At 50.2% G+C, this 22,877-nt stretch overlaps 1 protein-coding gene across 2 annotated transcripts in view; it reads right to left on the minus strand.

The window, feature by feature from the left end:
• Nucleotides 1-17,184, minus strand: part of NGF (nerve growth factor) — a 52,601-nt gene extending 35,417 nt beyond the window's left edge. Inside the window, exon 1 of one of the 2 annotated variants that reach the window (XM_059374339.1) lies at nt 17,118-17,129. The gene's annotated coding sequence lies outside the window, so the exon portion shown is untranslated. Of the gene's footprint in view, nt 1-17,117 lie in introns of both variants that reach the window. The other variant, XM_059374340.1, reaches the window with a different exon arrangement.
• Nucleotides 17,185-22,877: the final 5,693 nt, after the last annotated feature.

The raw sequence follows: 22,877 nt of genomic DNA on the forward strand, positions 1-22,877 counted from the left end.
GAGAATCCATCTGACAGCCAGCCCTGTGGCATTAGATTCCTTGCTGTCATTCTTTTCCCAAAAGGCTACAGACTTCCTTGGAATTAAAAGGGAACTGAGAAGTGTCTGTGGGCAGGATGCAGTCGTAAGCATCCCTGCTGCCCACAAAAGCCCAGAACAGTGCAGCTGAGAGCTCAAGGATGCCTGCTGAATACTTAACTTTGAGACAGATCTCCCCTTGGTAGTAAGAATGAGTCTTCATTACCAATTTTGGTGGAACAAAAAGTCCCTCCATATTGACCTATCTGCTTGGGTCACGTGGATAGAAACATCTTCAGAACATTTTACTAGTTTTTATCATAAATGAAACAACTTACAATTTACTTCTTTCCAGAGTCTAAGAAACATAGAAGACGCTTGTCTCTGCGATTTCTTTCCTGTCTGGCAGAGCCAACAGCCAAAGCTAAGTTAAGGCCACTTTTCCCCCTTGCTGGTTGCTAAACACATTCATTTCAGGGGTCATTTCATTTCAGGGGTCAAGGTTCCCTTTCTTTTGTGGCCATCCTAGGAAAGATAGGTGAGAGCCAGGTAGGACCACCTCCAGGTTCCTGGTAGGAATGGAAAGAGGCCGTTCCCCATCTGTGCCCAGCATAACAAAGCCACATGGAGGCAGTGAGTAGTGGATCCCAGAAATCTGTGGGAGTGATTTTTAGCTGGCTGCAAATGCCCCATGGTAGGAACAGACCCAGAGAGGTGGGAGAGAGTTCTGGAACAGGGTGGTCCCATGTATGTAGAAGCTGGACCTAAGAAAAGAGTGGGTGGAGAACTAGTATGGGGAAAACGGGTTGTGACTACAATAGAAACAGTGCTAAACTCTTTGAGGCTTATGTGCCAGGTGCTCTGTTAGTCATTTTGTAAGGATTTCTAGCCCCATCTTACAGATGGCTTTACTGAGGCTCACGCTACAAATGAGTAGTAAATCACAGTAACACCATGACATTGAACTTGTGTCTTCCTTGTCTAGGGATTTAAACTCCAATCCCCTTCTCTCTCACAGTATGAAGTCCTTAAACTCTAAAATATTTCCATGAGTCACTGATATCTGAAATTTAACTTTCCAAATTTTTAATACTTTAGTGAGAATATCTACTGTTTGAGGGGCACCTGGGTTGCTCAGTGGTTAAGAGTTTGCCTTCATGGGAATGCAAGCTGGTGCAACCACTCTGGAAAACAGCATGGAGGTTCCTCAAAATGTTGAAAATAGAACTTCCCTATGACCCAGCAATTGCACTACTAGGTATTTACACTAAAGATACAAACGTAGTGATCCGAAGGGGCACGTGCACCCGAATGTTTATAGCAGCAATGTCCACAATAGCCAAACTATGGAAAGAACCTAGATGTCCATCAACAGATGAATGGATAAAGAAGATGTGGTATATATACAATGGAATACTATGCAGCCATCAAAAGAAATGAAATCTTGCCATTTGCGACAACATGGATGGAACTAGAGCATATCATGCTTAGTGAAATAAGTCAAGCCGAGAAAGACAACTATCATATGATCTCCTTGATATGAGGAAGTGGTGATGCAACATGGGGGCTTAAGTGGGTAGGAGAAGAATCAATGAAACAAGATGGGATTGGGAGGGAGACAAACCATAAGTGACTCTCAATCTCACAAAACAAACTGAGGGTTGCTGGGGGGATGGGGGGGTGGGAGAAGGGGGGTGGGGTTATGGACATTGGGGAGGGTATGTGCTTTGGTGAGTGCTGTGAAGTGTGTAAACCTGGTGATTCACAGACCTGTACCCCTGGGGATAAAAATATATTATATGTTTATAAAAAATAAAAAATTAAAAAAAAAAAAAAAAAAGAGTTTGCCTTCGGCTCAGGTCATGATCCCAGGGTCCTGGGATTGAGTCCTGCATCAGGCTCCCTGCTCAGTGGGGAGTTGCTTCTCCCTCTCCCTCTGCCCCTCCTCCCCCCACCCCCACCCCTGCTTGTACTCTGTCTCCCTCTCTCTCAAATAAATAAATAAAATCTTAAAAAAATATATCTTCTGTCTGAACAGCTTTTATGTGCCAAATACTGTGTGGTTACACACATTCTCTCATTTAACCACTACTTTATAAAGGATGTATTATTATCATTATTATTATTATTCCAATTTTATAGTTGAGGAAACTGAGAATCAAAGGGAGTTAATATCATGTATTTAAAACCATACAAGCAAAATAAATAAAGTCACACAATCAGTAGGAAGGAAGGACCCAAGCCAACCTTCTGCTTGCCCTTTTGTCTGTGAGTAGTTGGCTGCCTTCTGATGGAAAGAATATGAAGGCTGCTAAAAACATCTGCACCTAGGATAAGCATCGGTCTCAGCACTTATCAGCCCCATATTTCTTAGTAAGATGAAGGGTCAGAGGTCACTTTTGATGGAGAAGTCTGAAAGCATCAAACCTCTGTACACCAGGAAGGGGACCTAATGAGGGAAGGGGGGTGCCCAGTGACAAGTTGGCAGACAGGTTCTCTGAGGGAACAGGGAAGGGATGGTCCCTCGGCTGTTTCATGACTTCCGAGGCAGTGTGACAGAAAACCTCATCACCTTCACCCTCCGAGGCAACTATGAGACCACGTCTGTGGGGAAATACATATTTCTATGGACTGAGTCAGGGCTAAATTAGACATTAGGGTAATGCGACACATCTGAATTTCATCACCATGACATCATCTTTTAGACCTTATAAATGTTCATAACGGTATTTTTGGTAGGCTGTCTCCATCCGAGGTGTATTACATTCAAGCTACATTTAATAGACTAATAAAATGAGGTGTTAGCCAGCTAATCCCCTGTAGTCATATCCTCAGAAGTAGCCACGCAGTGAAAAGGACCAGAGTTATGAGTAAGTGTCCTGAGGTGGCTGTGAGGGCACAGACCCTGACCATACTGTGTCACTTGGAGGAGATGGTGGGACGACCAGAGCTGTGTATTTGGGACCAGGCACTCCCCTCTCACAGGAGACTCCATTATCTACCACCTTGGAATCCTGAGACCTTAGAAAATGATCCCTGGTCTGAAGCGACTCCCCACCCCTGCCTCAAGAACTGGACCTCCACATCCTTTGTGAGGTGGCACAGGGGGCTGATCTGGGGACGTGGGAGCATCTCCTTTTCACCTGCCCTGGGCTAAACATCAGTACTTGTGACATTACAGGAAGTACTTTCCTTAACTGAAGAACAGGACCAATGTCTGATATCAAAGACTATCTTTGAACCACGATTTGCATCATTACTTCATGTGGTACCAACTTAACACAGGTCAGTGTGTCTGTTCAGGACCCAGTCTCTGCCAGGCTGTGTGGGATGCCTGACTTTGCCCCTCGCTGGCCTTCCCAGTGCTCTAGGTCCTACTGAGGCCCTCACCGGGCTCCTGGCAAATGATGGCGCAAGCCCCCACCCCCCTTCGCCAGGAATGACCAGTGGCCCTTCAGGATGAGCTGACCCAGAGATTTTCTCCTGGAGCTGACTACTCTTCCCTCCCCCTCTTCTGGGGTCTGCTCCCGACCAGAACCAACTTGAGCTTAGATTTTGCGCCCTTGCTCCTGTTTTTCTCCCACTCACCTCCCTTCCCTGACTCCTCTCTTCAGTCACACATCTCAGAGCCCTCCAGTCTTGCTCTCTGTCCCATTGAATATTAAAGTTCACATCCAGCTCTGGTCTACAACAGCTCCTCTGTACATCTACCAGAATAGGCCAAGCCTCCTGAGCCCTGCTCTCTCTGGGTCCCCTTAGCTGAAGGAGACTCCACAGACTTGCAGTGCAGCCCATGTCATGCCTCCTCCAGGAAGCCTTCCCTGAAATGCAGGATCCCACTGATGTCCTTCCTAACCTTCTGTCATAATCCATGTCTGCGCCATACTTATCAACTTCATTCATTCAACCAACACCTACTGAGCTTCTATTACGTGATGCACACTTCACCAACACAACAAAGTTCCTGCCCTCATTCTTACATTCCTGTGGAGGAAGCAGATTAATACTGAAACAAACAAATACTAGAATTAAGTACTGTGAAATAAATAAAGCATGGTAAAGGACTATAGCCTATTGGTGGCAGGGTTTGGTGGGAGGGTAAAATAGATATCTTAAATCAGGGCCATCAAGGGGCACCTGGGTGGCTCAGTCTGTTAAGCATCTGCCTTCAGCTCAGGTCATGATCCCAGGGTCTTGGGATGGAGCCCTGCGTCGGGCTCCCTGCTCAGTAGGGAGTCTGCTTCTCTCTCTCTGCCTGCTGTTCCTCCTGGTTGGGCACTCTCTGTCTTTGTCAAATAAATAAATAAATAAATAAAGTCTTTTAAAAAATAATAAATTAGGGCAATCAAGAGGGGACATCTGAGCAGACCAATTGATGAAAAGGGAACCATGCAAAGAAGATCTGTGGGCAGAAGTTATCCAAATAGAGGAAATAGCCAGTGCAAAGGCCCTGAGGCAATAACCACAGCACTAGCATGCTGAAGATATTACAAGAAAGTCAGTGTGGCTACCACATAGCAGGCAAGGAAAGGAGTAAAACCGGATGTTGGAGAGAGAGAAGGGATCCAGTTCATAAGAAGTCAGGGATTCTCCTAGCAGGTCTGCAAACCTACTGACATTTTGAGCCAGATAATTGTTTGTTGTGGGGGACCATCTTGTGCATGGTGGGCTGTTCAGCTGCATCCCGGGACTCTACCCACTAGATGCCAGTGTCACTAACCCCACCCTCACTTGTGACATTAAAATTTGTCTCTAGAAGTTGCCAAATATCCCCTAAGGGGAAATCACTCCCAGCTAAGAACCACTGAAATAAGGTCATGGCAAGACTATAGATTTGAGTCCTTAATGGGAACCCACTAGAAGGTTGAGGCCTGGGAAGTAAATAAAATAAAGATTGACATCTTAATTTTTAAAATATGTTATTTATTTGTTTTATAGAGAGAGCAAGTGAGCATGAGCAAGGGGAGGGGCAGAGGGAGAGAATCTCGAGCAGACTCCCCACTGAGTGCAGAGCCCAATGTGGGGCTTCATCCTACGACCCAGGGACAATGACCTGAGCTGAAGCTAAGAGTGGGATCCTTAATAAACTGAGCCACCCAGGCACCCCATGACTGGCATCTTTAAAAGGGTGCTCTGACCTTAGCTGGGCGAAAAGGCTGGGGAGGGAGAAGAGTGGAGGTAGGGGGCTGCATGAGGGGGCCCCTAGTAATATGGAGGACAGGGGATAATGGTCTGGACAGTGGCGGGGTGGTGAGCAGTGACTGGATCCAGAATTTATGTTAAATCGAGACTTGCTGGTGGATGGGAAGTGAAAGGTGACAAGGAAGATAGAATCAGGGATGATTTCTAGATTCGGGGTCTGGACAACTGTGGGGATAATGATGTCATTATCTAAAAGGGAGAAGACTAAAGTAAGACCTGAATTTACAATATCCAAGAGGACATGACAGTAACGCCCAAGAGCCAGGAGCCCGGGGAGAGGTCCGCATTGGAAACAGACATACAGAAGTGGTATTTAACACCTAGGGAGGATAAGGTATCTAGGAAGAGAGTGACACAGAAAGGGAAGGAGCCTGGACTGAGCTCCAGGGCACTCCAACATCTGGAATCAGAAGACAAAGCCAGCCAAGGCGAAAGAGAAGGGAGAAGGCACACGAGTTACATCTGGCCTGGGTAACTCCAGCGCCTCCTCCTGTCCACGGCCGGGTCACCAAACAAACAGTCGGGCCGCTCCTTAGGCATATCCACTTGCGTTCAGTGCCAACAACCCTACAAAACCAGGCTGGGGCCACGCAAACAACTAAGCAAAAGTCACCGTGTTTAATCCTTCCTAAGAAGTACCATGAGTCCCATTTTCAGCAGACGAAACTGAAAATTGGAGAGGTATGGTAAGTCACTGTCAATCACATGTGTTTTCAGCCCCAATCCTGGGCCTGGAACCCTGGAGAGTCTGATTCCACTTTCACACTTTTTCCACAGTGCCCTTGGCCTCTTACATTAGGGGCCCACTCCATGCCTGGCACCGGCTCTGTTCCCATTGTGGCAGGAATGGCTCATTTTTGCCCAGGCTTATAGGAAATGCTTTCCCATCTGCTGCTGCAGTCAGTATGGGCAGGAGGGAGCTAGGATCACTTGCGCAGGGCAAGTGACTGACTGTTAGGGGTCTACCCTGCCCCCCACCCCCCGTCAACCAAGGGCAGAGCCAGCGCTGGCACCAGGAGTCTCACACTCCTTTTATAAGTCTCACGTCTTACTTTTATACCCACGGCCAAGGTGCTTCCCCCAGCTGGCAACCTTATTCAGCCAGCTCTACCCATTCGCAGGGGCAGTATCATTACTCTCATTTTATCAGATTAAGACTCAGAGAGGCTCAGAGAAGCTCTGGGATTTGCCCAACTTACAGAACTTGGGCGAAGCCCGAGCCAAGGGTAAACCCCCGGTCTCCCGAATCTCGGTATTACTGAGATGAAATAAGAACTCCCTGTCTGACTTAACCACTTCTTCTTCCTTATATAACAACTCTCCCAACCCCTGAAAGAAAGAACTACAGACAGGTTTGTGGAATTTTCCCAAGCATGAGTTTGCCAGTCAGAATCCTGTAATAGGTCCATAATCATCTCAGGAGGTGAAATGATTAGAAGATGGACGTTCTGTGTACCCTGCCAATTTGAATCCTTATTTTGCTTAACTATAAAGATCTTTTAAAAGAATCTTTGCAATGTAGTTTCGCTTTATTAAGCCCTGTACTTCCTGACATGTCCCGCTCTGTTTAAGAAAAATTCAAAACAACAACACTTAAAAGCCCTTCCCTCCCCCCAAATATTTTCTTTCATTTCCAAGATACAGAGATGCGGACACGTAGGCATGAAGCATGGAGTCAGGCTTTGGTGTCTGACCTCCTCAAAAAAGAAAATGAAAACATTTCTGGGTGTTCACACTTTCCCCAGGAAAGGACAGACACAACACTCTTGAACCCGGATGAAAAGAAAGGTAATTCATTTCATGCCTAAGAAACATTCCTGATGGTGTGTCATGTTCTGGGACAATTGAGTCCATCTGTCATTGCAAGTTTCAGAAAGGGGAGAAATACGCTCTTCCCCTCTCCCCCCGGCTGTGGGTACAGAAAAGTCAGTCAGTGTGTGTGTGTGTTTTCCTTGAAAATAAAAACAACAACAAAATCAGGTGCAACGGTGATGTACTTAAACAGCCTCTTGGCTGCTTTCCTTGTAGCCTCCCTCAACTCCCGTGCTTGGCTCAGTAAAACCCACCTGCCTGCGGAAAGGGAGCTGGGTCTGACACACGGACGTTCCTCTGTTCTAAACGTTAGTTACAATGTGCAACTGACCTGGTGACATTAATTTTATAGGGAGTGGCGGAATGGGTGGTGGAGAGGAGGGAATAATACGCCAACGGAGATGAAAATTATCCCTGAGAACCAGGTCTTTTTTCTCCCCTTCTGCCCCATTCCCCTGAAACCTCAAATAGAGATGTCTTAAGTGCCCCAGAAAGGAGCATTAAATCTTTGGTCTGGAACTCAGCATTTGAGGAGAAATCACTGATAATCCTTTCTGAATCTTAGTGGTGAAAATGGGGCCCAGTGGGAGGGCATTTTATGAGGAGAGAGTTGGAATGAGCCCCAGGGGAGCGTGAAGAAGCACAGATGAGGGGGGAGGTGACAATTCCACAGGAACAAAGAGGCAGGCAGTTTGTCACCACTGACCTGTCCTCAGGGGCTGCATTAGCTAGGCTCTCAAGAAAATTGGGACATGTCACCTTTGTGGCCCCAAAGAAGAATCTTGGCACGGGTCACTCATGTCCCCTCCGCTGGGAAGGGAAGGTCTAGGGTCAGTGACACATCGTGGGCTGGGGTGAGGGCTGGAGTTAGGATTAGGGTTTGGTTTGCCTGACGGTGGCCGCTCTGGTGTCCACAGGAGGAGCCTTTAAGTTATTTATCCAGGAGAGAAAGTTAAACCCCACGCGTTGGGGCCGCCTGGAGCCTAGCTCATGAGAAAATGTTAGGCTCTCTGCTCTGGGCAGGAACGTCTTTAGAATTTTGACAATGTCAACATTTTAATGGCATCTTAGCTCTGCTGCCCTTATAAAAATATACTAAACGGGAAGGATGTGATTTGTGGGAACAGAAGCTCCTTCCAGAATTACTGCACCCACACTAGGACCAAAGCGTTTATCCTGGTCACATGGCCAGGAAAGGCAGAGATACCCCTCTGACGGTTCCTGGTGACAGAGTAGGACGCCTTGTGCCCCTCGGACAATGATGTCATGGTCCCCAGTGGGGAACAAAATCACAGGAAGATGGCTTTGCAAGTCGGAGATGGAGAAAGGTGATACAGGAGGTGGGAACGAAGACAGGAGACGACTGTTGCTGTCTCTTTGCTCAGTTTGCCAGGGAAACAGCAAAACTCAGGAATAATCACATTTAGGGAAGTCATAGTTCTGATGAGGTTGAGGAGTAATAAGGAAGGAGGAGGAGGAGTTAGAGGAGGAAGGAGAAGACAGATGCTGATAGCAGCTCTCACTTCCAGAGGGTCCATTTGGTGGCAGGCACGTCACACGTCTTCATTGTTTAATCTACACTGTCGTTTAATCTAATCAATTCATTGTTTAATCTACATTGTTTAATCTACAATGGCCCTATGAGAATGGAATCCTTGTGACCTCACGGAGAAGGACAGGGAGGCCGTGCGAACTTAGGTCACCCGCGATCAAACAAGTGGGACTTGCAGAGCGGAGACTGAACTCCAAGTCTGTCTGGCTTTGGAGCTACGCCCTTTCCTAAATCATGCTATCGTCCCTACCAGTAGCTTTTAACCTTTTTCAGTGACTCACAGTGAAAAAATTCATTTCCCATCACGATCCAGTTTGCACACATGTATGCCTAAGCATATGTACAACTAAAACAGAAGTCTCATGTATACTTTGCCTTTGCTACATGCAATGCGTTCTGGCTTTTAAAAATTTTATTCTAGTCTCTTGTATTAAAAGAGAGAGAGCTGTACCACTAGACTGGTTTCACAGCCCCCTAATGGGTCTTCATCTTTGAAAAACATTCTCCTTTTCTCTACTCTATGGCAGTTGGCTTGAAATGTTTTTCAACTTCCTGCTTGATCTTGCTGGATGCTGGGCAGTATCTTTGCTTCTGAGGCATGCTGCTAATTATGTACTCTGGACCATCCCTCTGGTGGAGGGGTCATCATTAATCAAATATTTCAGAAATTACAAATATCTGACAAAGCCCTTTGCTTGGAAAAGAGTCAGTCCAGGAAACCATCCAGAAACATAACCGCTGATCTCAGGCACCAACTAATACAATATTTTAAAAGCAGCTGATGCATGCTTGCAAAAGAAACTCTTTTCTCTGCTTTTAGAACCTAAAGGACTCCTCTGCTCTCATGGGGAAATGCATGCTCACCATCTCGCCATAATGCCAAAGGAAAAGCAACACGTAAGGGGTTGTGGCAATCCGTCCATCCACCAAGAGTGGTGCTGCCTTTCTCAGTTTTTCTTGAGTACACCTAGGATCTGCAATCAGACTGCTTTGTAGGGGAGTGTGCATGTCTCCACCCCGGTTTAGGATTTCGGGGACAATTCTGTTTCGACAGCTAGGGACAGTGACAGGGTTGGTTGAATGAGATTTAGGTCATGGAAAGAGAAGTCCAGATCAGATGGCTCAGCGCGAGTCAGCCCCAACGAGATGCGGACTCAGTGACTTCACTTCAAGCAATGTGCACGCTAATTGAGAAAACATGTTCCTGTGATGGCCTCATGCAAAAATCCAGATTTACGAATTTTTTTTTTTTTTATTCCTAAGAATTCCTTGAATATTTGCCGTGCGTGTCTATACAGCTTCCCAGAGTACTTTTCCTCCTTCCTGAGGAGCATTGTGTTTTTCTGCTGTGGCCCGGGTCGGGTTTTTAAAAGGGTGGGATCCTGACAGAGAACAAGTGGGCACGTGGCCACAGGCCTTGGGGAGAAGGAGGAGGCGGGCAGGAGAGGAGAAAGATAACCGACACCTTCTGTCCCTTTCCTGGGGCAGAAAAAGTGACTGAGATCCAAGACCTTGAAAAGCAATCGTCCACAGAGCTCAGCGAGGGACCCTTCTCCTTCATGCTTGTGGCCCTGCATTCTGAAAGCCCTCTGGGCTGGACTACCCCCCACCCCCACCCCCATTCCCAAGCCCCAGCATTAGGCTTCGGGAACATTCACTGCATTGCAGGTTCTGGGCTAAGTTTGCACTTTCCAACATTCTCCTCTCTCACCTCATGACTGCCCTCCGAGATCGACATTAGGATTCCTTTTTACAGATGAGGAAACGGAGGCATACAGGCATTAAGGAATGCGGCAGAGAACCGAGAAGAGGTGGAGCATGGATCTGAAGTGAGTGTCTGTCTGATTTTGTGTCAGGGCTTCTTGCAACCAACCCTGCCCACCTGCAGGACACGCCACCTCCAGGAAGCCTCCCCGGAATACACCACACCATTCAAACCTCTCCCTTCCTGTGGCTCTTAACAGCCACATCAGCGGTTCTTCCACTTGTCCCCCTTCTGATGCTGCTCTCCACTGCCCCAAGCGTGTTAATCTAAACGACAAGATAAACAAGCCTGCAAACAGATTCTTTTTGGTCTGCATGGATGTTTTGAAAGTGAAGAAATTGCACATTTGGGCTCCAAGTTTTGACTTTTCTTGAAAAGTTGAAAGATCTGGCCACCCTGGACCCATCACCCTGCAGAGCAACAGAAGGCCTGTCCCCTTTCAATGGGGGCACACTCTCTGTAGTTTACTGTGGTCCCCACTGGCCTCCGGACTCACCCCACTTACATTATCTGATGAGCCTGTAAAGCCATTTTATTTCTGACTCCTGAGCAAGCCCTTGGGTGGGATCATGACTCATATTTATCACAGACAACCCCCTCCCACCCCTGTGCCCAGTCCCCTGACTAGCACAGTAATAAAGACGTTAATCTGGGAGAAGGAAAATCAATCTGGTGGCCTGATAACCAGGGGACCTACCTCCCCAGCGGGGTGGGGACTGTCCACCCTTTAACCGCAGGTTCAGCCCTAGCTGCTCAGCCACAGACCCTGGGTATGGGGAGTACGGCTGCTCTGCTGTCATAGGAAACCCACCTTCTCCTTCTCTCTTCTCTTGTTAACTTGATAGGATACATAAAATCCTAAAGACACAAGTGGTTGGAGGAGGAGGCGTTGGTATGTGGGGTAAGAAACCAAAACACTCTTCAAGCTGCCAGTACAAATGGCCATTCTCAAGAAATGCCTTATTTAGAGAGCACTGCATAACAACGCTGAAAGTCTGAGAAGTTTGCCGCTGGAAGAAAATCACACGAGACTCTCCATGCGTCTTTTTTTTTTTTTTAACCTGGGTACGAGGAGGCAAAGATCATTGAGAAATGAAGCGTTTGGCTAAAATTCTATCAAAATGAGAGTGTTAGTTACAGGAGGTCCAAATATAGGTGGGTAAATTCCTAGAGAAGCCTTTAATGCTACCAAGAGATTTCTTCTCCCAATGCGGCAAAGTTTTATATATGCAGAGATATAAAAAGTGTAACGATGAGATCGCGTGAGCTGAAGTGGAAAGCATGAAGGGAGGGCTGCCCCATACTAAGCGAGAGCATGGAGAAGGGCAACTCATACCCGCAGAGGGCTTCCTATGTGCCAGGCCTGTGCTGGTGTGTGTCCCGTGTCCGACACGTCCACCCACCCACCTTTCTGACAGCCTGATGGGGCAGGTACTGTTGTTACTCCTGTATCATGGAAGAGGAACCCACAGAGGAGATGCCCTCCTGCTGTGTGATTACCTCCTGCTGTGTGATCACCCCCCAGTCACCTCCTCCAGCACCTGTTAGGCAGTGAGAGCCCAGCATGGCTCCAACTTCAAAATCATCGTCCAAAAGGGATCTTGTCTCTCCTGGCCACTCCCATACACCTCAGGGAATCCACTTCTGGTTATTGACAAGGATGAGGGGGTAGCTCAGTGCATCAGCCGCAAAGCTGGATGTGCACCGGGCCAAACAGGATGGCAATTCACCAGACTGAAATGCAAGTCACTCCAGCCATGCCTCAGATCTGCTGTGATGAGGAGGCGACACAGGACCTGAGAGAGAGGCTGAGCTCTCATGGCTTCTACTGGATGGTTGGTCCTCCTCAGGCTCACTGAGGAACAGGCTGCAGTAGGCAGACACATGATAAGGTCACCAACCCTGGCTACTGGAAGGCTCAGCCAAAGGAAATGGGATGGGGAAATCAGCCCATCGGTCCCCAAGAGCAATTACTTTGTGGTTATCGGGAAACGAGGCTGGGAGTCGTGGATGGTAACAGCCTTCGACATGGAATGGCTTCTGTGGGAAGCTGGGGCCGTTCACTCCCACTGACTCGGGAGCCAGGTCCTCACACTTGGCGGGCTCTCCACCTGCCGAAGCCACCACAGGCACTGTCGACACGGCTCCCTCTGCTCAGCTTCATGGTCGATTCTCCAGGAAACCCTGACTGTCTGCCACTAAGAGTACCACTAATGAGAAGCCCTCCACACGTGAAGAGTTGGTCCAACTCTTGGGGCAATTTAAAAAGCACTGTTGCTAGTCCCACCTGACAGACTGTGTCATCAGACCCTTCTCAGTCTCATTAGAGAATCTCCTTAAGTCTCTTATGTCTCCTCTCCCAACCCATTAGGAATCAACTCTGAACTCTGCTGCCCAATGGCTTCAGTAGTTTTCTCTCCTGCTACTTGGGGATGCGTAGCAAGCAGGTGTTTCCAAAATCCCCTCCAAAGATAGCATTCATCTTGGCCCTTGGCACTAGGAATAACAACTGCTTCCATCTTTTGTCCTGGGTAAGAGCTTGGGGCGGGGTTAGGCACAACGTGAGCTGTTCTCCTTGAGAATAAATCCAGGGTCACAAGAACCACCTCTCCCGCATCGTCTTGCTCGCTGGCTTTTTTCCATCAAATGTCCCATTTTTGATTCCCATTTATTCTCACAGCTTGGGCACAGTTGTATTAATTTGATATCAACATGTTCCCATGTTGATGTAAGTGCTGGCCATGCTGGAGAGAGTTCTGCTTCCTCGTTCTCTTGTTCAGGGAAAGGACCTCCCAGTGCCAGAATGTGATCCATTTAGTAAAGGAGGGAAGGATTCCCTCCCAGAGCTGTGGACACCCGGGGCAAGCACTCTGCCTGTATTTTTAAGAGCATATGGCAGAGAAGAAAAGCAGCCATGCTCTAACACCACCTGTCCCTTCCCCCTACTCTCTTTGGTTTTCTTTTCACGTGGGTCATTTGTAGTCAAGCTCCACTGACAAAAGGCAAAGAGTGATGCCTGGCAGGACCAAAGCAGTGAGGTTCCTGCCAATGGCCTCCTGGAGCCTGACACGCTGGTTCTGGGAGAGGAAGCCCAGGGCTGGACTTCTGAAGCCCCATTTCAATGATGAAATAATTGATGCCCTCACAGTAGGGCCTAGAAAAAGGGCCCTTTTTGGTAATTTCCAAAGGAGGGTTTTAACTGGGAACAGTATTATCCTTTTAATAGGCATTTAGCCATGTATGAGGGTGCATTTTTTGGTCGTCACCATGACCTCTGGCACTTAGTAGGCAAGCTAAGGACATTAAACTTCCTGCATTAAGTAGGTCACACTTAACCAAGAATTGTCCCCCAGCATTGGGAAACACTATTAATTCAATACAATAATCCTATAGATTGGAAAAGTAAAGCCTGACAAGTTCACTGAGTTGCTCAAAGTCGCAAACATTTTTTTTCTCTTCCGTCTCTCAACTCAGGAAACTATCACAGACCATTTGCCCAAAGTACAGCAGAAAAATGTCAAGAGATTATCTCCATGTTTCAGTCCAATTCCTACTATGTCAAGGTCTAAAGCCAGCAGTCTATAAAGGCTCCTCAAAAACACGTGAAGCAGCCAATTGAAGAATAATGAAAACATCAGGAAGCACAAGAGACTCTTCTTTATGACATGTCGTCATTATTCTGGTCTTGGCCAATCACTGTGGCTGAAGGTCTAGCTTCCTTGGCTCCAAGGATGGGACAACTCCATCCCTGTGCACACCCAACCAAAAGATCAGTGCCTGGGCTTCTCCAGCTGCATTTCTGGCTCAGGGCCATCCCCGTGTTACTATTCTTTGGAGTCAGGACATGAACTGTTTGCCTACTGCCAGGTAGAAAGGTCCTTGGGAATGGGTTGGGGAAGGGTCTTCCATCTACATTTATTTGCCTGATGCCACCATATGCTGTTCTGTGAAACTGGCCCATCGCTGAGCTGATTTCTCAAAACTGGCTAAACCTGAGAGCTAACGATTTGGCTGATGGTTTGCAAGATCAGAGGGGCCAGTCAAAGAAAGAGAAACCCTCTGGGAACCCACGTTGTTTGCTCAGAGATACCCAGAGATTTTAAGGGAATCCTCGGCAAACCTTCCACTGGGCCCTGAGAGCAGAGTATTTGCTATAGGTAAAGTTCTCCAAGGCATGATCAGGACCCCCTCAGTCTCTCCAATCTCCTTTCTTAACTGGGAGAAGACTAATGGCTGGGGCTCCGGACCGGGTCTTGCGCTGATGGCTGCTTGGGGGCCTGGGCCTCACCCCTGCTCCAGGCACAGTGGGGAAGAGCAGCAGCATGTCTCCGGGTAAGTTCTCTGCAGCCCCAATGTGGCTGCCCTCCCAATAGGGCAGTGAATGTGCTGCAGTAGTGCTCAGCACTTGTTTCAAAGCAAAGAGGTGAGATTTTCTCATCAATTTAATCTCAGTAATGATGAGAAACTTCCCTCAGGCTCCAGCCCTGCCCTGCCATGCCCTACCCTCCCTGCTGATGTAGGCAGCTGGGGCCCCCTTCCTGGCCATGGCACAGATCTCTCCATGGAAGAATAGCGTCAAGCCTCCCTCTGGCCCCCCGGCTGGGGGAGGGGTAGGGTGGGCAACAGAACGAGGCAAGAACCTCACTCTTTGGAGAAAGACTAAGAGTACAGAAAGAGTCACCATGACTAGGATGACTATCCCGATTGGGACCCAGTTTTCCCGACAGGCTAGCAGGCCTGGGCTGCTTCAGGGGTAAGATGGCCGCCCGGGGAAGGCGTGGCCCTAGCAGCAGGTTATGAATCCTCCCAGGTGCTCCTACAGTTCCTCAAGACATGTATCCCCATGCCCCAGAGACCTCGGTTTCCTACTTGCGGCGCCTCCTAACACTTTCCCCTTCAAGCCTGCCCTTTTCAGCCCTTGCTTAAAGATGTTGGGAAAAAGAGGAGGAGTTTGGCAGCATGTGGCCTTAACCCGGCCCCCTTCAACAACCCAAGTAGGAGGAACATGCCTCTCTTCTGTTAGTCAAGGCCAGCAGCTCCGGTGGCAGACCCCACAACACTCCTCCCTACCACTGCTGCCTAGTCCCACAGTCCCCTCTGAACCTCTGGGAACATTGCCCATTGTGGATTGACATTTGGGTTGCCCAGACTTACATATGACTTATTCCAGAACAAGACCCACAGAAGGCACCCATCCAGATCCAATGAAGCCTTTCCTCTACACAGGGAGAAAGTTTCAGATATTCAGTAAAAACCAACAAACAACAACAACAACAACAACAAAACAACCTGTAAACACTGTTCAACAAGTATGGGCAGGACCCAAGTGCCGCTGCCCATTCTGCTCTGCTCTGGGAGGGAGAAGTGTTCCCCTCCCGTGGCTGAATTGACAGCTTCTAGAGTCTGAAGACCCTGCAAAGATGTCACTGGTGGGCCTTCCACCACTATGTCTGAATTGGCCAGAATGCAGCTGGCCATGCACGTGTAGGGGAGGAGGGGGCTGGCACTGGCAGTGGGTGGGGCCAGAGGATGGAGCCAGGACAATTAATCAAGTGCCTTTTCTCCAGGATTTCCATTGGCCTTGGATGACAGATGGGGCAGAGACACCCAGGAGAGCACTATTTTGGTTTCCAGCTGGGAACGTGCACTAAGTTTTCCTTAATATCCACAGCACCCAAAAGGCTTTGCTGTAATACACTTTAATGCATGAAACACCCATAAATTATCCTTCAAACTGTTACAACTTCCAACCTGGAACAACTTGGAAAAACCAGCCTAGCAAGCAGGATCTTTTTTAATCTCTCAAGTCACAAGGGAAGAGAAAGTTCAAGCAGAAAACACCTTCCACGAGAATCTCGGAGATTTTTTTTTTTTTTAAAGGAGAGTTGTATCAAACAGAGTTAAGCCACTTGTTTATGTTGCCTCAAAGATGCCGCTTCCTGACCCCTGGGTCCTCTCTGCCTCCCCTTGGTTCTTGCCGCCTGGACCCAAGGCGCTGCTCGCACCACCCCTCCACGCCAGCTTCTCCTACACCTCGCAGTAGACAGCTGGAGGTGAGGCGTGTGACCCAGGTAGCAGGGCTGAGCTTTGGCGACCTGGGCCCAGCGCGGCTCCTTGGAGGTCCCAAGCCCCTCACTCGGGTCTCCCAGCCCTCCAGCAACGCGGGGAGGAGCCCGAAGACCCTTACTCGGTTCCCTGCAACACTTCTAGCGCGCCCTGACCGGGTCGTCCCGGTACCTGGGGGCGGCGTGGCACTTTTCGGACTCGGCGCACACAGCAGCCGAAGCGCGGGGCGCACTGGCCCTCCGCGGTGCAGACCACCATTCCTCTCGCCCCGGCGCGCCCGCAGCCCGCGCATCCCTCTCTCGAAGCTCTTTCGCGCTTCCTCAGTTGCGCGCTGTCCCCTTCCAGCCCTCGAACTAGCAGCCCCAAGCATCGCCATGCGGCTACTGCAGCCTCCGGGATTGCCTCCCCGGACTGCGGGCCATCGGGAGGCAGAGAACTCCGGGACGAAAGAGAGCGCTGCCCACCACCACCACCAGCAGCACCACCGCGATTCGCCCGCCTGCCCAGGCTCCCGCGCTCCCGCACCCATTCGGGACGCTCCTCTCACGGCTGCACTTCAGCCCGCGGGAGCCTCGGGGGTGCCCAGAGATCTCGCCAGACCGGGATCCATGCACTGTCTCCCAGGGAGCCCAGCCGCGCTAGCCCGCGCCCTTGCCCGCGCTGCGTCCCTCTCGGGGCTCGGCTCGGGGCAGCCTGACTCACCGCTGCGCTCCCCTCCGGCTCCTAGCGCTCTCTGCTGTGCATGAGCGCCGAGCTGCTCAAACACAAGCTTCTTGAATTCTTAGCCCCTCCTCCCGGACTCCTGAGTCACTCACTCCAAATCCTTCCCCCACTGCAACCCTCCCCAGCCCGGGCCCCGCACCTGCTCTGGTGGGCGGAGGTGCCGGGCTGTAGTGGGTCCTGGGTGCTAGAGGTCGATCGCTCCCAAGAGGGCTGGCTCGACACAGCCGGGGAAAGGTTCAAACCTCCAGAGGTCAAAGGGAAACACACGAGGGTCGGAGGGGCCTCGCGGGCAAGGCCTGGACAGGGATTTTCTGGAGCACCAGGCAGGGGTGCGGGCTTCGAACATCCTAGGGCCAGCAGGCGGTTGTGGGCGGAGTTGTCCCGACCTCCTCGCACTTCCCCACCCTTGCCTCTAGCGTCGCCTGAGGCCGAGCTCCGGGGGTCTGCCCGACGTCACGCTCCGTGCCCAAGGGTTTGGCTGCCTCTGCTCACAGCAGCGGGAGAGGAGTTCGGAGAGCTTGTGGCCTGGGACGCCACCCATCGCCCCGGGAGAAAAGAGCACCCAGGGGAGTTTGGCGAGATGCAGGTGCCAGGGTTCCTCCAATTCAGGGGAAGATGGGGGCTTTGAGAACAAGAACCAGCTTTTTTTTTAAAGCCGTCCCCCCTCCCCCAGCAGGAGCGAGTTGGCATGGGGACAAGGCTATAGGATATGTGGCAGGACCTAGACTCAGGGCTTTAACTTACCGGTCTGGGTTCCAGAAGCTTCCTTGCTGGGGCTGCTGACCCCTCTGAAATTGTAGGCGAATTTGTATGTCTGTGTTGAGTGTGTGCCTTTTTCCTGGCTAGAGGGTCTGCTGCTTTCTTCAGTTTTGCAAGGGTTCTGTCACTCTAAGCTGATCTAGGCAGAAAGAGCCTGGTGCCCTACCTTAGGCCCTAAACAAATTCCTTTTTATCCTTCCAGTGTGGACTTCAAGTGAAGTTGGATCTCTGGGCTGTCTTTCCAAGATTTCTTGGGCTCCTGGATTCAAAGTCTCACAGGGGAGCTCCTCTGGATCCCCCGCCTGGCCTTTCCCACCGCAGCCCCAAACTAGCAAGGCAGATTTCTCACCAAGTGCGCATCATTAAGTGTCATGTTCCGGAGGATCCATAGGTCTTTGAAAATTCACACCCCAACTCCCTCCGGGGCTGGGGGGAGAGCTTCCGATGCCTTCACTCCTTCCTTGCATAAATTGTACGCTGAACCCCCTACCCTGTTTCTGATGCCACTGGAGGAACAGATGTGGGGAGAGAGAAAAAAAAAAAGAGAGGTTTCTAATGAAACCATGCCTGCACTTTTCAGGCAAAGGTCACCTTTAGGTACTGGGATTTAGTGAGACATGGGGCGGGGGGGGGGGGGGGGGGGGGGGGGGGGGGCTTCCTGTTCTAAGCCCCAAAGCGGCCCTTTATGCCCAGGGCAGGTCACTTGAGCAAAGTCAGGCTCTGCTTAGGTCCTGGCAATGCCCTTAAGACATATCGGCCTGAGTTCTTCCCTTCTTTTTGTTGGCACCTTTGCCAGGATACCTAAGTCCACTCCATGGATGCAGGCTGAGAAGGATGATATAGGAAGAAAGTCCCAGAATTGAAAGTCAGCCTTAGCTTTGGGTTGAGCTCATTATTTCCCAGCAAAGGCTCTTTCACTGCTGAGTTGTTCATATACACCCTGGGGGCTGAACATACTTTGGGGGAGGGGGCTAACAACTGGGGGGACACCATAAACGGCCTTTCTGTGGAGGTAGCATTGGAGTCTGGGTGATGCATGAGGAACTTCAACATTGTCAAGTTAACAAAGGGATTTCGAGACAATAGGACAAATTCATTCATCAATTGTGCCATGTAGAAACTTGTCTGAGAGCACCAGCCCTAAGTCTTACCTAACAGCTGCCTGAGAATTTAGGGATGACGTTCTAAATTTTAGAATAGCAGAGAATTTGCTTGTTGAATGCAGAGCTTTTGTATGCAAACTTGTGGCATCACCCAGAAGGACAAAAGGATTTGGGGCACTTGTGGTTCTCTTTCATGTGGTGTGTAAGGGGGAAATTTAAAATGATGTAAGCAGAATATAAGCCTAGATGCCCCAGCCCCCAAATTGTTGATTATATTCTGATGGCACATGTTGGTTTAATAAGAGCTCTTTCCATCCCTGACTAGCTCAGTTTCTCTCCCTGAACTTTAAGGATCTCAAGTAAATCAGAACACGTAAATGACAAACAAGTAAACAAACGCTCCAAAGAGTACTCATTGAGCACCTGCTGTGTGCATGGCTCTGTGAGATGGCCACTGTCCCTAATCAGAGAGCACGTGCTCTTGTGTGAGCTGGATTGTTAGGCCCTGCCTGTGTTTATCACGGTCTCCCCAGGTCCTGGTACAGGTCTTGGCACACAGTAGGTGCTCAGTAAATGCTTAGAGCCATCTGTGACTGTCAGACAACCCATTCTCACTGCAGTGGTTTCTATCAGGTTACTGATCAGGCGGGGCCTTGGCCCAGAAGCTGTAGCCAGGTGTGCCTTCTCTTGCCTCTTCCACTTGCATGAAGGGCCCCGAAGGCAATGGCCTTCTCCTGGGTCACTGAGACAAGGACTTTAAGGCCCCAACTCACTATAAGAAGGCAAAACAGCTCAAGAGACAGCGGGCGGAAAGAATGGTGCGGACAAGCAGAAGATAAGAATGTTTTCCTGTACTAGATTTTCTCGAAAGAGCTTTTTATCTAGGGTATCAAAATAACCAGCAGCTGATGCATTTGCTGCCTCGGAGGACAGATTGTGGCGTGTGCAGCAATTGTTATTTCTGAGGCTTCGGGAAGCCTGCAGCCACCGAGTGCCTCATCAACAGCGACACTCAGCTGAGCATAAAGCTCCTGCCCGTCCCTTGCTTCGTTCCAGAAGCCAGGACAAAGTGCACATGCTATTTAAAACACCAGTAGGCTCGGCAGCGATCTGCCAGCACTGATGGAATTGCCGGATTTGCTCGCAATACGTGGGGAACAGAAATATTGTCCCAGTTGCTGGGGGACGTGGTAGCTCCAGCTCCAAGTCAGGTTTTTTTTTTTTCTTCTTTCTAATCAGAGTGGAGAAAAACTTCAGGGGAGAAAACGTTTTATAATGCTTCCTGAGACGACATGGCCACGGAATCAGAGATGATTACCCTGCCGCCTCCCTGACACGGGGAGACAGGGGCCCTGGGAGGGACGAGGGCTCCGCCAAGTTCAAATGGCCAGGGTCATGGCCAGAACTTGACTCTGGCTTTCTACCACCCTCCCTGAAAGAGGCCGAGGGAGAGACCTCTGCCCCCACCCCGCCCCGCCCTGCCAGCCCTGCCCTAGTGGGGAGGCTGGTTTGAGAGCAGAGGCAGGCCAGTGTGTGGACAACAGTCAGGGACTCTGTCTTCTCCCTTGGGGGAAGGGGGGAAGGTCCCTGCCCACTTCCAGGGCCCGCCCCTAGTGTATCTGGGATCTTCAGTTTCTTCGTCTCTACAGGGTACTGATCTAGTGAACGTTCACTTGCCTTTTCTCTCTCAAAGAAACTGCTGGCCCTCCTGCCGCCCAGCCGCCGGATTTCTCAACTTCCTTCCACTATCAAATTCCTCAGCGGAGTGATCTACACCCACCGTTTCTTTGGCTCCCCTTAACTTCCTGCAATCTGGTTCCCATCTTCTTCCCCTCCCCTCCCCTTCCCAGTACCGAACTGCTGTTTTCTCCTTAAAGGTCACCAGTTGCAATAACAGCACGGCCACCGACATAATAATCGCAGTGTTTCTTGAGTGCGAGCTGTGTTTCCGGCTCTGGGCAGGGCGTCTTCTGGGCTCAATCAGTAGGTACAATCCCTTTGTGAAAAAGGAGGCTGAAACTAGGAGGTGAGTATCTCACTCATCCTAAGTTCCTCGTAGCCAGTGGCCTGGCCACAGAGAGATGTGAACAAGCTCTCGCTGTTAAATTCCATGCCTCCTCCTTCATTCAGCCCAGCTGAGCGGACTTTGCCAGTCCTCCCTCTGCTCCCCTGAGGATTTCCTGCACCAAACGCTTCCTCTCTAGGCTACTGCGACTGTGCTGTCCTGGCTTACTGTTGTCCTCTCTGATTTCTCCATCTGTCCTTGGAATGCAAGTGCCTCCATGGCTCAAACCTGGGGCTTGACATTCTTCCCCGCTTGGTCCTCCCCACGTTAGGATTCCACACCCAGCCCTAGCTCTGACCTCTCGCCATTGCTCCTTGGGTCACTAACATCTTGAGCATTCCTGTTTGCAGAGTACTACCTAGGTTCTTGTTTTAGGCCACCTGCCCAGGCACTGGCAAGGCCCATGCAGCCATCCCGCCTCCCACCCTCTGCATCCCCATCCAAAGTCCTTGGTCTCTGCTTAGCTGCCAGAGCCCCGAAGGTGCCATCACAGGAGAAGGTCAGAGAATCTAGCTGGGCTCGGGGTAGTTCGGCTCTTCTCCAGCAGGGGCACCGCAGTCCAGGAGAGCCAGCGGCTTGGAACCTAGAAGATTTAGCTCATCTATCCCTATCTACTCTCTAAGGTCCTGTGACCTTTGGGAGAAAGGTCTATCCCTTTGGAGCCATGATAACTCTAACTCCCTGTAATTATGTAACTAGATATCTCAAGTAACTCACTTCTGAGCACCTGCTGGATGCCAGTCCTGGTCTAGGTGCTGGGGGTTCAGCAAGTGAACAAACCAAGCCTCTAGCCCTGTAGCACTTAAATTCCAATAAAGAACTCCATCCATCTCATAAATATTTGTGTAACGTACATGATGCACTAGGCCCGTAGAGAGAAAATTGTGATCTTGGCGAGCTTAGTTTGGAACGGGGGTGGCGTGTGAGACAGACAGAGAGACAGGACCATCTCCTTAGTGCAAAGCGAGCGGAGTGAGCCTCCCAATGGATCTGAGTCTGCGCGCTGCTCTTGTGACCCAAACAGCTGTGATCCTCCAACTTCTGACTGCTTTCTGTCCCCACAGGGCCTCTAGTGACCCCACGGCCACCGCGTGGACGGCAAGCTCAGGTCTTCATTGGTGCTGTCTTTGGAGACCTCCGTGGTTGTCAGAGAGGCCGGCCCTCTGTGCTTCCCCCTGAGGCTCCTCAGCCCCTGTACTGCCCCAGAGTCTTCATCTGGGTCCTCCCCATGCTGCCCATCAGTACTGGTGTGGGTCATTCCTGACTGGCCACCCCAGAGATGTCCCCAGGTCAGGACCCCTCTGTGGCCAAATCGTGCCCGCAGAGCATCTCAGTTACACTTCCGTGTTACGTGGTGTGGTGTTGACAATGAAGGTTCTGTGGTGCTGGGGCAGGGAGGAGCCTGGGGTGGGTGGGCTCTGCTTCACCGTGTGTGGCTCAATGGCCCCTCCATGGTCCCGCTGAATGCTGGATCTGTGTTCGTTCTGGGGCAGGGTCTGTGTTCAGGATAAGGAAAAAGGTCAAGAAATGCTTCCCGCCATGTATGAGTGTCCTATCCTGGGGAAGCAGGCATAGACACTAGTAAGACCTACCCTAGTAAGATATGGAAGCTCGGGGGAGCAGCATAGGACCAGCTTGGAGCTTCAGGGACTCTTCATAATCTTCTCATGGCACGAGCATCGAGTCCATAGTCCTGAAAATGACATGAAGCCCTGGGTCATCCCGCACCCTCATGCCCCCTCCACTCCCGTCTTGCTCTGTCCTTTTCTCTGCCGTCACTCCGTCCGCGTCCAGTTGTGTTGGTTTTAGTTC

The sequence above is a fragment of the Mustela nigripes genome, chromosome 14, assembly GCF_022355385.1.
Source record: "Mustela nigripes isolate SB6536 chromosome 14, MUSNIG.SB6536, whole genome shotgun sequence".
NCBI lineage: Eukaryota > Metazoa > Chordata > Mammalia > Carnivora > Mustelidae > Mustela > Mustela nigripes.